This window comes from Rana temporaria, chromosome 11 (genome assembly GCF_905171775.1).
Source record: "Rana temporaria chromosome 11, aRanTem1.1, whole genome shotgun sequence".
Classification (NCBI taxonomy): Eukaryota; Metazoa; Chordata; class Amphibia; order Anura; family Ranidae; genus Rana; species Rana temporaria.
In genome coordinates this window covers 96,243,305-96,260,382 of record NC_053499.1, presented here as the reverse complement: position 1 = coordinate 96,260,382, position 17,078 = coordinate 96,243,305, and the positions used below count along the sequence as shown (strand labels likewise).

General features: G+C 47.5%; 1 pseudogene; it reads right to left on the bottom strand.

Annotated features, from left to right (window-relative positions):
- LOC120917474 overlaps nt 1-17,078 on the bottom strand; it is a 1,233,721-nt pseudogene that overhangs the window by 781,668 nt on the left and 434,975 nt on the right.

Genomic DNA, 17,078 nt, shown 5'->3' with positions numbered 1-17,078 from the left:
TTACATTACACAGCACCCCACAGCTCTGGTCCCCTTTACATTACACAGCACCCTGCATCTCTGGACCCCTTTACATTACACAGCACCCTGCACCTCTAGACCCCTTTACACTACACAGCACCTTGCACCACTGGGCCCCTTACATTACACAGCAACCTGCACCTCTGGGCCCCTTCACATTGCACAGCACCCTGCACCTCGTTACATTACACAGCACCCTGCACCTCTGGACCCCTTTACACTACACAACACCTAGCACCACTGGGCCCCTTACATTACACAGCACCCTGCACCTCTGGGCCCCTTACATTACACAGCACCCCACAGCTCTGGACCCCTTTACATTACACAGCACCCTGCACCACTGGACCCCTTTACATTACACAGCACCCTGCACCCCTTTACATTACACAGCCCCGGACACCTGTATGTAACACAGACACCCCCCCTAACAGTTCTGGACCCACTGCATGTTACACAGACCCCCGTACAGTGCATACCCCCTCGCCCTAAAATACAGATCTCTCCTTAGAATACAGAACCCCCTCTACAATACAGATTTCCCCCCTACAATAGACCACCCCTACAGTGCAGACCCCCCTACAATAAAGAACCCCCCCACAATACAGAACACCCTCCCTACAATAGACCACTCCTACAGTGCAGACCCCCCTACAATAAAGAACCCCCCCACAATACAGAACAACCCCCCTACAATACAGAACCCCCCTACAATAGACCACCCCTACAATAAAGAACCCCCCCCCCCCAATACAGAAAACACCCCCCCCCCCCTACAATACAGATAAACCCCTACAGTGCAGCCCCCCAACAATAAAGAACCCCCTCACACACACACAATACAGAGAACACCCCCCCCTACAATAAAGATCAACCCCTACAGTGCAGACCCCACTACAATAAAGAACCCCCCCTAAAATACAGACGACCCCCCCTTCAGACCTGTAAAGCAAGCAGGCTCAGATAACCTGCTTGCCGCGTGCTGCACACACAGCACAGTACACGCAAGGGGGAGGCTGCTTTACTGCTCGGCTGCGTGACTGAGGCAGTCACAGGCAGCCGATACTCAGACCCACGGAGCTGCCTAAGGAGAAGGGGGATCACTGCGGCCAGGTCCCGGGTGTGCCGACGGCTCGCTGGGATGCGGCTTGCACGGCACCCCCCCCTGCAAAGCCAGGCACCCGGCACCACGCCATGCCACCCGGCAAGGTCCTCTTCAGTCGCGGGGGGGGCGCCGGCCTGACACCTCCAGTGTGCGGCACGCCCCCCCGCCCACTAAATACGCGGGCGAATTTAAAAATCTGTGCGGTCGCCAGGCGCCCATGTTGCTATGGCGCCCTCAGCGATCGCACTGTCCGCACACCCCAAAGGCCGGCCCTACTCGCCACTCCTGCCGGAGTGGGTGAAGTGCTCCTGGACAGACCCCTCTCACAGGCCTGGCAGCCAGAGCGTCACTTAAAGCTTCTGGGAGGAACAAGTCTCTGCCACCGACTTGGCTCTAATTGGATGTTGAGACCTCTCCACAGGCCTAGTGCAAGATTAAGTTGAACGATAGAGCAAATCCTCCCAGTAAGTCACGTTAGGATCACCGGTTGACAGTGTAAGTGTACCTGTCAATGTCCGGTCACCAGATCCCCGATGGTTCGTTCAAGCCCTTTTGGATCACCTGCCTCCGGGTTCTCTTGAACAGGGAAGAGGGGGGAAGGGGGAGGAAATAGGGCCGAGACAAAGACAATAAAGGATGGTTCTCCTCAAGCCGATCCCCCACCGAACGGCATGCAGCCTGGGATCTCCTCAGTAGAAGTGGGGACCCAGTCAGTCACTGGGGCCCCTTGGTAGCATCAGTTGCTCCAGGCCAGGAGGGCCCAGAATCAGGAACTCCGCGTAGCACATGACCCCAGGCCAGGAAGGCCATAGTGGTGGGGCCCGTGATGTGCGCACACACTAAAGTCGGGTGCCGCACCTGGAACCAGGAACCCATGAAGACAAAATTAAGAATGAGAGCAACATAACTCTCTCATTCCCCACTAAATTTAACATAGCGTCCTTTCTGAAAGTAAAGGGGCGCTACACATATTGTAGTGGATTTGTATTGTGCAGCATTGTGAATTTTTGCCTCTTTTGCTGCGTTACCTCTGCTACACACATTAACAAAATTTCCTGAAAAAAAAAGTTTTACAACTGGTGCGATAAACCAGTGGCCCCCCAAAACGACAGATTTTGTTATATACCTGTAGCGCCCCATTACTTTCAGTATGGGCACTACGCTAAAGTTAGTGGGGAATGGGAGAGTTATTTTGCTCCCATTCAGAATTTGCTCAATTTGGGCTGCTGTCATTCCTGAACTGTCCTGTAGGTCAGTCTGCGTTCCAGGGGTGCCGATCCCACCCCTGGGCGACAGTTGGTGCTAGAGGGGTTCTGGCAGAGCCGCTTTTCCCCAGCAGCCAATTAGAGGGGTTTTCCCTCGTGGGGCATGCTGGGGGAGAGTATATCTGTGACAGACGCCATTTTTGTGTGTTCTTCATGGGTTCCTGGTTCCAGGTGCGGCACCCACCTTTAGGGTGTGTGCACATCACGGGCCCCACCACTATGGCCTACCTGGCCTGGGGTCACGCGCTACGCGGAGTTCCAGACTTTGGGCCCTCCTGGCCTGGAGTAACTGATGCTACTAAGGGGCCCCAGTGACTTACTGGGTCCCCCATCTACTAAGGAGATCCCAAATCTCTCTCACCCCTGCATGTTGCTTACTCCATATTGCGGACTGCTCCATGCAGCATTATAAAAAATCATTGACCAGATATCTCCTGAATGCAGCGAAAGTCTTGATTCCCAGGCATTGGAAATAAAAGGATATTCCTTCCATCCCTGAATGGCTTAGTTCCATAGGGAACATTTACCAAATGGAAGAAACCATAGCCATTGCCAGGGAATCGTCAGAAAAATTCAACCAGACATGGTCACCTTGGGTGACTTTCAGGCGTTCTGATCAGTACTCACAACTCGATATGGGATGAGATTGCTGTTTTGGCTTTGATTTGTTCTTACTTAACACTCTTTGGAATGTTGAGATTGTAGATGGCCCGTTTACACAGTGTCGTTCCACCCCCCCCCCCTTTTTTTTCCTTCCTTTTTCTTTCCTAGTGTTAGCTAGTATTGGGTAATATCCTAGGATGTGATGCTGTCCCTTTGCTTTCTTTTGTTATAAGACATAAAAAATTGTATTTTAAGATATGTTATGATTATGTGTTATTGTGCGGTACTTAGGTACCCTGGTTGTACTTTGTATTCTGACTTCCTTCTTTATTAAAAAAAAACTTTAATTACTAAGGAGATCCCAGGCTGTATGCCGTTCGGTGGGGGGTCGGCTTGAGGAGAACCAGGAGGCAGGTTGTCCAATAGGGCTTGAACGAACCATCGGGGATCTGGTGACCGGGACACTGACAGGTACACTTCAAGTGTCACCCGGTGACCCTAACTTAATCTACTGGGAGGATTCTCTCAATCCATTTAGCTCATTCAAGTACTAGGCCTGTGGCAGAGGTTCCTAGAGCCGGGTCTGTGGCAGAGACCTGTTCCTCCCAGCAACCTAAAGTGACACTTCGGCTGCCAAACTCGTGGCAGGAGTTTGTCCGGGGGCACTTCACCCACTCTGGCTAGAGTGGCGACGAACTGTATCTACTACTACTGAGAGCAGGATTGCTCGCTTCATATCCAGGGCTGATACTGCAAAGTTCTCTATCACTTCATCAACCTTTCCTCTCTACCTCATGTTGATGTTGGTCATGTAGGGCCGAGAATAAAGCATTCAGAAAACCTTTATTCATTGTCTGGACATTCGCTCACTGTTCTACTCATGAACTTCACCCCTAGACAACGGTAAGGCCCCGTACACACGGTCGGACAAAACCGATGAGAATGGACCAAGGTTCAGTTTCATCGGTCCAAACCGACCGTGTGTATAGCCCATCGGTCTGTTTTCCTTCGGTCCAAAATTTTAAAACATGCTTCAAACCCGAACCGATGGACCGCTGCCCGATCGGTCCAAACCGATGGTTAGTACAGAAAAGCATCGGTTCAAAACCCGCGCATGCTCAGAATCAAGTCGATGCATGCTTAGAAGCATTGATCTTCGTTTTTTTCAGCACATTGTGTGTTTTACGTCGCCGCGTTCTGACCCAATCGGTTTTTGAACTGATGGTGTGTACACACATCAGACCAGTGGCGGCTGGTGCTCAAATTTTTTGGGGGGCGCAAACGGAAAAAAAAAAAAACAATTGCAGCCTCACTGGGCCCATCAATTATCACCACTGTGCCATGCCATCAAACGCAACCACTGTGCCATGCCATCAAACGCAACCACTGTGCCATCAAAACGCAACCACTGTGCCATGCCATCAAACGCAACCACTGTGCCATGCCATCAAACGCAACCACTGTGCCATGCCATCAAACGCAACCACTGTGCCATCAAAACGCAACCACTGTGCCATGCCATCAAACACAGCCACTATGCCATCAATTGTCACCACTATGCCATGCCATCAATTGTCACCACTGTGCCATCAATTGTCACCACTGTGCCATCAATTGTCACCACTATGCCATGCCATCAATTGTCACCACTGTGCCATCAATTGTCACCACTGTGCCATCAATTGTCACCACTGTGCCATGCCATCAATTGTCACCACTGTGCCATGCCATCAATTGTTACCACTGTGCCACCAATTGTTACCACTGTGCCACCAATTGTCACCACTGTGCCCATCAATTGTCACCACTGTGCCCATCAATTGTCACTGTCCAGACATCCATCCACCTCAGAGCCTTATTGTATATGAAACCTGCTGGGACTTGTAGTTCTCCATCTTCTCATGGAGAAGATGGAGATTGGAGAACTACAAGTCCCAGCAGATTATACATACAATATGGCTCTGAGGTGGATGGGTGTGGATTGCATGCACCTATCAATCCCGGGGGGGGGTGTGCAGGATCGGATAACAGTGTTATCTGATACTGCCCCCCCCCCCCCGGGATTGATAGGTGCATGCAATCCACACACCCATCCACCTCAGAGCCTTATTGTATGTATAATCTGCTGGGACTTGTAGTTCTCCAATCTCCATCTTCTCCATGAGAAGATGGAGAACTACAAGTCCCAGCAGTCTAACTACAATAACAGGCTCCAATCGGGATGGGGATCAAGTAGTGCAGGATTGGCTTGATCTCCCCCAAAGTCATCAGACGTGACACAACCCATGCATCCATCGGCTTACCTAGCCGACCGTTCCGCTCGGGCTGTATGAAATGATGTGCGCTCCCGCGTGACGTCACTTCCGCTTTTCGTCTAAAAGTCGAATGGCCGGAAGTAACAATGCTCCCGCCTCCCAGCGCCAATAGAAGCACTGTCAGGGGGACGGGAAGCTCATCAGCGCTTTGCAATGCGCTCGATAGGCGGGGATTGAAAAGCCCGCATATGAAGCACCATGTATGCAATCTAAAGATTGCATTGACACGGCGCTTCATAGGGCAATGGTGGCCGGCGCTCAAACATGTTTTAAGTAAAGGAAAAAAAATATTTTTTTCAAGTTTCTTAAAGGGGCCACTGAAAAAAAAAAAAAAAAAAAAAAAATATATATATATATATATATATATATATATATATATATATATATTTTTTGTGCCTACAGGAGGGGGGGGCGGCGCCCGGGCGCCCCCTATAGGCGGGCCGCCACTGCATCAGACCATCAGGCCACTTCAGCGGTGAACCGATGAAAACGGTCCGTCGGACCATTCTCATCGGTTTTGTCCGACCGTGTGTACGGGGCCTAAGAGGTAACTTAATAGGCCAATCCCAAAAAAACAACCAGCGGCTCTTGCGGGGGTAGCGCTACATACCTTCTTCCACATATACTGCACTTCTCTAGAGACTTTTGTCACAGGGTCATTTAAAAAATGACAGGCAGAGGAAGAGGCAGGCCCTTCCACAGGGTTGGTAGGGGTAGGGCAGGAGCACCAGGCCGGAGCCAAAGTGGGAAGTGGCACAATGTTCTTTCGATTACGTTAAAGGACGCACCAAAAGAAAAGGGGGGAGGGGAAGAGAAAGATAGAAAGGGAATACTGCTGCAACACTGAAGGTGTATAAAACCCCAAATTGTTAAAATAAATAAATAGTGCTGCGCTGTGTGATAGGGTAGATGAATGAAAAAAAGACAGTTGCTATAACTGATATGTGAACATTAAAAAATATTAATCGCTGATATTGGTGATACAAATGACATCCAATCAAAAAGGACCAGTGTGGCTCTTGATTGGATGTCATTTGTATCACCAATATCAGCGATGAATATTTTTTCATGTTCACATACCAGTTATAGCAACTGTCTTTTCTTTAATTCATCTACCCTATCACACAGCGCAGCACCATTTATTTATTTTGACTACCTGTACGAACTCTGCGTCAGGACAGGTTCTGGGGAGCTTGGTTTTTTTGCACCGCGCCAGTGGCTGCTTATGCGCGACTCATGCTGACTTCTGCGGCCATTTGATGAGATCACCAAACTGGTCAGTCGCAGCCAGGGCGCCATCAGTGACATCGTACCTTACGCCTTCTTTCTGGAGCGTGCATTGCATTGTGTCATTGATCCAGCCGTCGAGGAGCAGGAGCAGGAAGATGAGGAAGTCGCAATGCTGGATGAATTCCCAGGGGGGCTACTCCACCTGAGACAAGTCAACAACGGGAGTCTGAAGAGGAGTCAGAGGAGGATGGTGCCGGGGGGGGGGAGGAGGAGGAGCAAGAAGAGCATGCTTTAAACCTTTCTGCGATCCCTGGTGTTGTCCGTGAATGGGGGGAGGAGAACGAGGACGATATTATCCTGGATGATGAGCAGGAGCCAGGCCAGTACAGCGCTTCCAGTTTAGTGCAAATGGGAGCCTTCATGCTCCAGTGTTTTAAGAGGGACCCCCGTATAAAAAGCATAAAGGGCAAGGACCAGTACTAGGTTGCAACGTACTTAGACCCCAGGTACAAACAAAACATGGCAGAAATGTTACCACCATCACAGAGGGCTATCAGAATGCAGCACTTCCAGGCCTTGCTTTGAGAAATGCTGCATTCTGCTTTTGCGTCCGCTGGCAGAGGAATTTCCACTCACAGAGAAACAGTTTCGGGTACCAATCCAACAGCGCCTGCACGATGAGGGCGGTTTGAAGATGTCTTAATTAATACTTGTTACTACAAATACTATATGTACTCTCAAAGTACCTGAGCTATATTGCCTCTCATATGCAATTAATACTTGTTACTACAAATACTATATGTAATCTCATAGTACCTGAGCTACACTATCTCTCGTATGCAACTAATACTTGTTACTACAAATACAATTTACTACGTGCTTGACAGAAGTATAGAATATTTATAGGCCTTGTCCTAATTGTTGAACATGTTTGCACTAACTTTTCTATGCTAGGGGTTGATGCTATTTCATAGCATCTCCCCTAGTGGCCTAAACATATCTCTACATGCTAAGGTTGATATGATGTAGAGAACCCCCAAACTCCTGTTGCTAGGAGTGATGCCTGGGGTCCCTTAATGATAATGACCTGCAGGTAGTGGTGTATTGGGATATTGACCTTGAACTAATTTTAAACGCTAAGCCTTGGTCACATGTTGTAATGTGTCCATGCTTAGTAGCTCAACGCCTTTCTTTATGTGACACGGAGATGATGTATAGATCCCCCAAACTCCTGTTGTGAGGAGTCACGCCTGGGGCCTAATACTGAGTTGTCACATAGAGAATCTCATTGATTTCCTTGCTAACCGCAGTTGTGGTTCACTCCGTTCACCAGTGCTGTTACAATGCCTAATGTACCACCAGTCACAGAATACAAGGTTGTTTGCTGTCAGGTGAACGCCTGTGGCCGTGGGTTAATTTTTGGGGCCTGTAATGGCCGACACTTACTTCTGTATCCAGTGAATGCCTAATGTACCACCAGCCACAGAATACAAGGTTGTTTGCTGTCAGGTGAACGCCTGTAGGCTAATTTTTGGGGCCTGTAATGGCCGACACTTACTTCTGTATCCGGTGAATAGCTTAACCACTTCAATACAGTGCACTTAAACCCCCTTCTTACCCAGACCAATTTTCAGCTTTCGGTGCTCTCACACTTTGAATGACAATTACTCAGTCATGCAACACCGTACCCAAATAAAATGTGTGCCCTTTTTTTCACACAAATAGAGCTTTCTTTTGGTGGTATTTAATCACTCGTGGGTTTTTTTATTTTTTGCGCTATAAATAAAAAAAGACGGTAAATTTCGTGAAAAATTGCCTTTTTCTTTGTTTCTGTCATAAAATTTAGCAAATTAGTAATTTTTCTTCATAAATTTTGGCCAAAATTTATACTGCTACATATCTTCGGTAAAAATAACCCAAATTGGTGTGTATTATTTGGTCTTTGTGAAAGTTATAGAGTCTACAAACTATGGTGCCAATCCCTGAAAATTGATCAATCTGATCACACTTGAAGTACTGACGGCCTATCTAATTTCTTGAGATACTAAAAAGTCAGAAAAGTACAAATACCCCCCAAATGACCCATTTTTAGAAAGTAGACATTCCAAGGTATTAAATAAGTAGCATGGCAAGTTTTTATAAGTTGTAATTTTTTCCCACAATTCTTTGCAAAATGAACATTTCTTGTTTAACAAAATTGTCATATTAACTGGTTATTTCTCACACAGAGCATATGCATACAACAAATTATACCCCAAAATACATTCTGCTGCTCCTCCTGAGTATGAGGATACCAAATGTGTGGGACTTTTCTTTACAGCCTGGCCACATACAAAGGCCCAACATTAAAGTATCGCCATCAGGCGATCTACGAGCAAAAAGTGCACATCTCGGCCCAGATTCATAGAAAGCAAGACACACATTACGCCGCCGTAGAGTAACCACCGTACGCTACACCAACGCAGCGCAGAGAGGCAAGCATTGCATTCAACAAGCCAGTGCTCCCAACGCTGCGCCAGCATGGTGTGGATTTCGAAGGCGTACGCCGGCGTAGGTGGAAGTGGGTGTGACCCCATGCAAATGAGGCGTGACCCAATGCAAATGATGGGCCGAGCGCCAGACAGGTACGTATCACGAACTGCGCATGCACCGTGACGTGGACGTACCCCCCTGCGCCTGCTCATAACCATGCCGGCACAACTGCCTAAGCTACGCCGGATCACTGCATACGCCGTGAACATAACGTACGCCCAGCCAGACACACGTCCAACGCACAATACGCCGGCTTGTGTTCCCTGGTGCAGACCTGAGCATGTCTGTTGCTGGGTTGCACCTTCTTTATGGGGAATAACTTTATTCCGGACGTACAACTTACGCGCATCTCACGTAGCATGCGCCGGGCACACGCACATTCGTGAATCGCCGTATTTCCCTCATTTGCATGTTTGAATGGCTAATCAATGGAAGCGGCACCATGCTCCCAGCCAAAATGTACGCCCACCCTACGCCGGCGTAAGCAAGATACGTCGGCGGGGTGTAGCCTGTTTTTAGGCGCAAATTAGTTTGTGGGCCTGGTGCACAGATACGACGGCGCACATTTGCACTTACGTCGGTGTAACTTGTTATACGTCGGCGTAAGTGCTTTGTGAATCTGGGCCCTCATTTCTCAACCATCTATTACACTTTTAAAGGCCCTGGAGGACCAGGACAATGGAATTGTCCACAAAATGTCCCCATTTTGGAAAGCAAACACCCCAATGTATAATCTATGAGGCATAATGAGTCTTTTGAGCGGTTATTTTTTTCCCAGAAGTTTTTGGAAAACGTGGAAAAAAAATGAAAAACGCATTTTATTTACACAAAGTTGTCCATTTATAAGATATTTCCAACATATAGCAAATGCATAGCAAAAATAACACCCCAAAATACATTCTGCTACTCCTCCTGAGTATGGGGATACCAAATGTGTGGGACTTTTACACAGCCTGGCCACATACAAAGGCCCAATATTGAAGTAGCGCCATCAGGCGATCTACGAGCATAAATTGCACATCTCATTTCTCAACCACCTATTACACTTTTGAAGGCCCTGGAGCACCAGGACAATGGAATTGCCCACAAAATGACCCCATTTTAGAAAGCAGACACCCCAACGTATAATATATGAGGCATAATGAGTCTTTTGAGCGTTTATTTTTTCCCCCGAAATATTGGGAAAACTTGGAAAAAAATGAAAACGCATTTTTTTTACACAAAGTTGTCCATTTATAAGATATAATGTACATAGCAAAAATGACACCCTAAAATACATTCTGCTACACCTGAGTATGTGGATACCACATGTGTGAGACTTTTACACAGCTTGGCCACATACAGATGCCCAACATCCAAGTAGCACCATCAGGCATTCTAGGAGCATACATTACATATATAATTTCCTGGCAACCTATCATTTTTGAAGGCTCTTCATATTTCTAACACATAGCATGTACATACCAAGAATTACAATCCAAAATAAATTCTATTGCAGAAAGGGTAAAAAAAGTATTAACTGTGCTTTTAGTAGTGTCCACAGAAGAGAGCACTGGTCCAGGCAGCAGTCAGGGATGTGCTTAGCGACAGCTATAGTAATTCTCCAGACAGCATATTTGCATAGTCTAGGTAGCAGTGGTGTGGCTCGTTCATGCCGCAGGCAAAGATGATGGCAGGCATGATGGCAGTAAGTCAGCAGCAGGCTGAGGGCTGCATTCGGGTAAGACCTGTGCACAGGGGCACAGGGGTAGAGGCTTCGACCCACCCAAATCTCTATGAAGCCTCCGGACTCCAGACCCTAATCCGGAAATTACAAAACCTGGAGAAAACAAAAAAAATGTTTTCTCCATTCGGAAAAACTATTCTGGAGCCCCTCACATATGTGAGACCCCTGTGTACTACAATTGCAGGGCAACAGATCAGTCCAAGCGGTAGGCAAATGCAAAGTCCATAAAACACGCCAGGGTCAGTTCACGTGGATGCAGTCCAAACAGTAGGCAGAGGCATAGTCAAAAACCAGGCCAGGGTCAGTTTACGTGGAAGCAGTCCAAGCGGTAGGCAAAAGCATAGTCCATAAAACAGGCCAGGGTCAATTTACGTGGAAGCAGTCCAAACGGTAGGCAGAGGCATAGTCAAAAAACAGGCCAGGGTCAGTTTACGTAGAAGCAGTCCAAACAGTAGGCAGAGGCATAGTGAAAAAGCAGGCCAGGGTCAGTTCACATGGAAGGCAGTAGCATGAAAATGCCCTTCCTATTTTTTCTGGAGGTTCCGCAGGCCAGGGTTTTTTCAATATATAAGTGTCAGAAAAGGGGCAGGCTGGTGTAAAAGTTATCAATGTAAAGATGATATCCTTTTTTCAGGAGTGGGTAAGCCAGGTCCCATACAATTTTTCCAGCTGTGCCCATGTAGACCGGGCACTCAGGGGGCTGGAGCTGGGAATCTCTTCCTTCATATATGCGGAACGCATAAAGATATCCCGTGGCTCCCTCACACAGTTTGTAAAATTTGACTAGGAAGCCTTTTTACTAGGAATGTATTGCTTTATTCCTAGACAGCCTGAAAAGGGTACCAGGGACTCGTCCACACATATGTTTCTCGGGGACATAGAGTTCTGCAAATTGATGGGAAAGGAAATTTATCAGGGGGCGAATCTTGTACAGCTTATCGGAATCTGGATGACTATGGGGAGGGCACTGGGTGTTGTCATTAAAATGAAAGAATCTCATAATCATCTCATATCGGGACCTGGGCATTGTGGCAGAATAAATGGGCTGGTGGTATATGGATTTGGTGGACCAATAGGAATGTCCTTGGATTTTTTTTGTTAAGCCCCATGTTTATGGTGAGGCCAATAAACAATTTGAACTCCTCCAAATTTAGATCTCTCCACTCAAATGGACGGGCATAAGATGATTGGGGGTTGATGGCAATATACTGCTGGGCATACAAATGTGTCTGGTCGATAATGAACTGCAGAAAAGTGTCGAGCAAAAAGAGATGAAGGTAATCAATTTCTGAGAAATTTTGGCTGTTGGCCTGCACACCTGACTGTGCTGTGAAAGGGGGAATAATTGGTGATCCCGAGCCGGAAGGCAGCCATGTTGGGTTGGCAAGACCATCTGGCATGAATGTAGTGGCCCTGGATCCTGGGGGATGTGACAATCCAGTAGTTGGGGGGGGGTTGAATTTCTTGTGCTGGTACTTAGGTGTGATGTGGCAGCACTGGGCCTGGGCATTTGTTCAGGTGATGGTCACTGATGGGTTGTGCGATGGGTGGCTGGTGATGTTCACTGATGGGTGATGGTGCGACGGGAGATGGTCACTGATGGGTGACAGGTGATGGTCACTGATGGGTGACAGGCCACGGACGGTGACGGGTGATGGTCACAGATGGGTGACAGGCGATGGTCACTGATGGATGACAGGCCACGGACAGTGACAGGTGATGGTCACAGATGGGTGACAGGCGATGGTTACTGATGGGTGACAGGCCACGGACAGTGACGGGTGATGGTCACAGATGGGTGACAGGCGATGGTCACTGATGGGTGACAGGCCACGGACGGTGACGGGTGATGGTCACAGATGGGTGACAGGCGATGGTCACTGATGGGTGACAGGCCACGGACGGTGACGGGTGATGGTCACAGATGGGTGACAGGCCACGGACGGTGATGGGTGATGGTCACTGATGGGTGCACCGCTGATGGTCACTGATGGGTGACGGGTGATGGGTGACAGGGCACGGTAACTGATGGGTGACGGGTGATGGGTGACAGGTGCACCGCTGATGGTCACAGATGGGTGACAGGGCTAGTCACTGATGGGTGATGGGTGACAGGGCAGGTCACTGATGGGTGAAGGGTGACAGGGCAGGTCACTGATGGGTGACGGTGACAGGGCAGGTCACTGATGGGTGACGGTGACAGGGCAGGTCACTGATGGGTGACGGTGACAGGGCAGGTCACTGATGGGTGACGGTGACAGGGCAGGTCACTGATGGGTGACGGTGACAGGGCAGGTCACTGATGGGTGACGGTGACAGGGCAGGTCACTGATGGGTGACGGGTGACAGGGCAGGTCACTGATGGGTGACAGGGCAGGTCACTGATGGGTGACGGGTGACAGGGCAGGTCACTGATGGGTGACGGTGACAGGGAAGGTCACTGATAGGTGACAGGGCAGGTCACTGATGGATGACGGGTGACAGGGCAGGTCACTGATGGGTGACAGGGCAGGTCACTGATGGGTGACAGGGCAGGTCACTGATGGGTGACGGTTGCACCGCTGATGGCAGTCTCTTTATATGACAGGTGCACTTTATGGGTGACTGTTGGGTGACAGGTGACAATCAGGGGGGGGCAAAGAGACAGGTGTGGTGCTTGTACATACAGTACAGAACACAGATCTGTAACTCACTGCTTCTAGCTCTTCTCTCCTCACACTGGAAATGATGTGTGAGGAGAGAAGAGCTGGTAACAGTTAGTTACAGCTCTTTTGTTTACACTGTGGTGGAAAATTGAAGATGTATTGTCATAATGGCACCCAGTCTTAGTACTTTCGCAGCCCGCTCTAAATAGAGCTGACTGGGGCAGTCTGAGGCTGGTTGAATCTCGTCTGGTAGAAGAAAATGTCTTGAGGTTGGAATGTGATATTTGCGGCGTGGGCATATGTCCACCGACGAGGGGCCCTCTGTGCATTTAGCACAGACGATCATTGAGGAGGGGGTGCGCTCACTCCGCAAGCACACGAGTGGTTATGGACAGATGTGCGTTCTTATCTGGGTCTTGTCTGATCAGCATGGCTTGGGATTCGTAGCGTACGCCTGTAGATAGCCTACATTCCACCTTAATAAGGGTATAATCTGGATATGCATTATTCTATGGAATGGCGCAGATTTAGGATTCTATCAGCGATTAATAGAAGAGCTTATGATCGTTACTGGAGGCAGGGGGGCACTCCCTGACTCGGACACTCCCATAAGACTTTAGCAGCATTGTATGTATTTGTATTCATTGTATGTATTTCTATTCATTGTATTGTATTGTGGTGTTGTTGTATTATTTTGTTATTGTTATATTACTGTATTGAATCCCTGTTGGAAGGGCTTCCGTATATGGGCATCAGCTGGGTGGAGCTGAAACCCTGTGAGCTCACTTCCTATGGAGGCGGTCACATGTTGTGACATCACTTCCTACTGAGTCTTTAATAAAACTGCCTGTGAGGGTGTCGGCAAACCAGTGATGACTGGGACGATGACTTGAGAACAAGCTGGTGTGAGGTCTCTTGACTTGTATGAATGGCAGAGAATGAATGGTAAGTGAATTTATTTAGCTTAAATATGGATTATTTCATTAAGACTGATTCTGTGCTTAATAGCACAGGGCAAAATGGCGGTATGCTCTGCGTACAGCCGATTTTGCCGCTACAGCTGGCGAGCCAGGTAGGAGGCTTCATATCGTGAGACAGGTCCGGCCGTGTAGAATAAATCGTAATTCCTGTGCGCGATTGTATTAGCATAAATGTGAGGAGTGGTATTCTAACTAAATAACGTGCATGTTTCTCTGGACACACAAAAAAAGAGTCACCAAAAAAAACTATTTGAATCGTCATGGGATGTGCCGCCCATGCAGTGCATCAGTCAGACAGCTGCACCACACATGGAGTCTGGGTTTGGGGCCCCGAACATGAGACCCATTAAAGAATGACATAGGTGGTCAGAGGGTACAGTAAGGTGTACTCCTTTGGAAGGTACTCTGGCTGGAGGTACGAGACCTCAGAATAAAGATACCTTGGATGTAGTTCAGATGTGGCTTCAGAAATCTGTAATGATGAGTGTGGATGGAGGTGTGGTACACGCTTTGGTGACCCTCAGAGGAGAGCGTTGTATAGCTGGTCTATGCAAGGCTCTCACGCTGTTTTCATATTTTCCCCATTGTATTTTCTTCTATTGCTGAAAGTGAAGGCAGAATTCCAAGTGTTTTTTTTTTTTTCATTTTTTTTTTGGATACTATGAATATCTCCCCCACATTTGTATATGAATGTTTGTATGTAGTAACGTGAATATGTTTGAATTTACCGCGGCGATCCTCCAATGCGTCGCGGCTGTTGTATTTTTGTAGGAACGGGGAAAGTTAGGGTTACAGAGAGTTTTGTTTGAATCGGTTTTTGAAAGAATGTCATTGAAAATTTACAGGAATGTCATTTTTGTTTGCCATTCGCTGCAGGATAAATATGAGGGATGAAGTAATGATTTCTGCTTATAAGTATTTTTCAGGACCAAGAAGTTTCTGGAAGTGTCTGTACATAGAGAGCAGGTGTATGTAGACAGCTGTACACATGGATAAATACGAGTCTAAGGATTTTAAAGTATCATAGGCTACTTCATTGTTTCTTCTTCCTCCAGTCTGTAATGAGGAAGAAAAGGGGGGGATAAATAAATGTATAAGTGACAGTTTTTCGAACTAATAACACTAATCTTTCTAATTCTAAATCAAGTTTGTGCCAAGACTGTCTTTCTTTGATAGAATTTGAATCGGCAAGCAGCAGTCTGGTGAAGTAGGTTCTCATCTTAGATGCTAAAAACCTCTCAATAGCTCCAGGTATTACAGGAGATGGTAAGCAATTACAGGCGACGGTGAGGCACGCACAGATTGTGCAGTGAACACAGTCCCGAGGTCGGGGTTATTGTCATAAGGTTTGTTTGGAGGTCAACCAAAACCAGGGTCGTACTCCCTTCATCAGCTGTCACGTCTATTCTCAGGTGATGGGGTGGGTGCGATCACTGTAACATGAACTTCAAAAGGGTTCAGGAGTCTCTCCTGAATTGGTTTTCATTTTTCCCAACCAGGTGACTGGGTCGTTTGTAAAGAAGCTTGATGGATGAGACCACGCCAGCCACTGCAAGAAGCGGCTCAACCACATCAAAGAAATTAGTAGTATCTTCGTTTATTTTGTATTTGTTTGTTTAGTAAATTTTAGCAGAGGTAACGATGAAATACACCCCAAGTTATTATTTAAAGTGTATTCTATGACTAATTAAGAAAGTGAACGGGACCGATTGCGTGGTCTGTTCTGAGTCTCCACCGAGCTTTAGTGCCCAGCGATGACAGTGGTATATGCTATTTATGATGTTATTATTGGTATGAGGATTATTGACAAACTAGTGAAGACTCCGAATAGACACTTGTCAATGGAATTTAATGAGATGTCTTTAGAGGGTAGAATTGGTTTTCGTTTTTATGGCTCCGCTTCTTGTCGGTTGGGTATCAGGACAACTAGGTAGCCCACAAGTGTGTAACTTTAGTTGGTGTTTATGCAGATCTACAGCTTATAAGGTAATTCCCCCAATGCAAGAGGTTCATGCATGGTGGTGAAGCTGTCCCAGCATCCTATATCGTGGCCGATCGCAAGGATCTGATGGTGCAAGAGAAATTAGGAGTGTCGGGGACAGCTAGAGGGGAATTGTTCACCAACCCCGACCAGGTCTGGGCATGGTTTCCTGCATGTACAAGGTGGGGGGGCTTGAGCTTATTATACAATTGAACAATTCACACCTATTGAGGATGGATTGTTTCATGTAACTGTTGAAGCTACAAGGAAGTTCTCACAGTCCAAGGGCGATTTCTGGGAATTTACAAGTAAAGATTGTTATACCTGGATCGGGGATACTGGGAATTGGAGTTCAGGCCCATATGGATAAGGTTTGGATCCCTAGAAGGCAAAGCCAGAGCTGTAGCTAAGTGAAGGTTGGGAGTCCTTTGAAGGGTCTGGGAATCTGAGGGGATTTAATTTTTATTTTACAGCGGATCGTGGTTGATGGAAATGGGAATATATATACTCATGTCGTTTTTATTTCTATTCTTTCTATGTCGTGATGAGGCGCTCCTGTTGCCTGATTGGACGCGTGACCAGACCTGGAGCAGATGACCACATCTTCCTTGATGAGACGCCCCGAAGCCGGACCCACGTACAAGACACAGAGGACCCCAGACCGATCGATTACTA